Below are 217 nucleotides of genomic sequence, written 5' to 3'. Positions count from 1 at the left end.
GTGGCTTTTCGAGTTCTAAGCCTTATTCAATTTTCTGTTGTATAACTGCAGGATCTCCGCATTTGAGAGAGATAAAAGTCTTTTCTCTTTAAGTTCATTTCCTTCTGTTTTCCTTATTTCCTCTATTTCATTGTCCGTCGTTCCCACCTCCTTCGCCGCCTTTGTGTGGGTGGACTTGTGCCTCCTCGGGCGTGGCCGTAATGGCGCCCACAAATAT

This window comes from Penaeus monodon, chromosome 27 (assembly GCF_015228065.2).
Source record: "Penaeus monodon isolate SGIC_2016 chromosome 27, NSTDA_Pmon_1, whole genome shotgun sequence".
NCBI classification, from domain to species: Eukaryota; Metazoa; Arthropoda; class Malacostraca; order Decapoda; family Penaeidae; genus Penaeus; species Penaeus monodon.
This window is presented reverse-complemented; position numbering follows the sequence as displayed.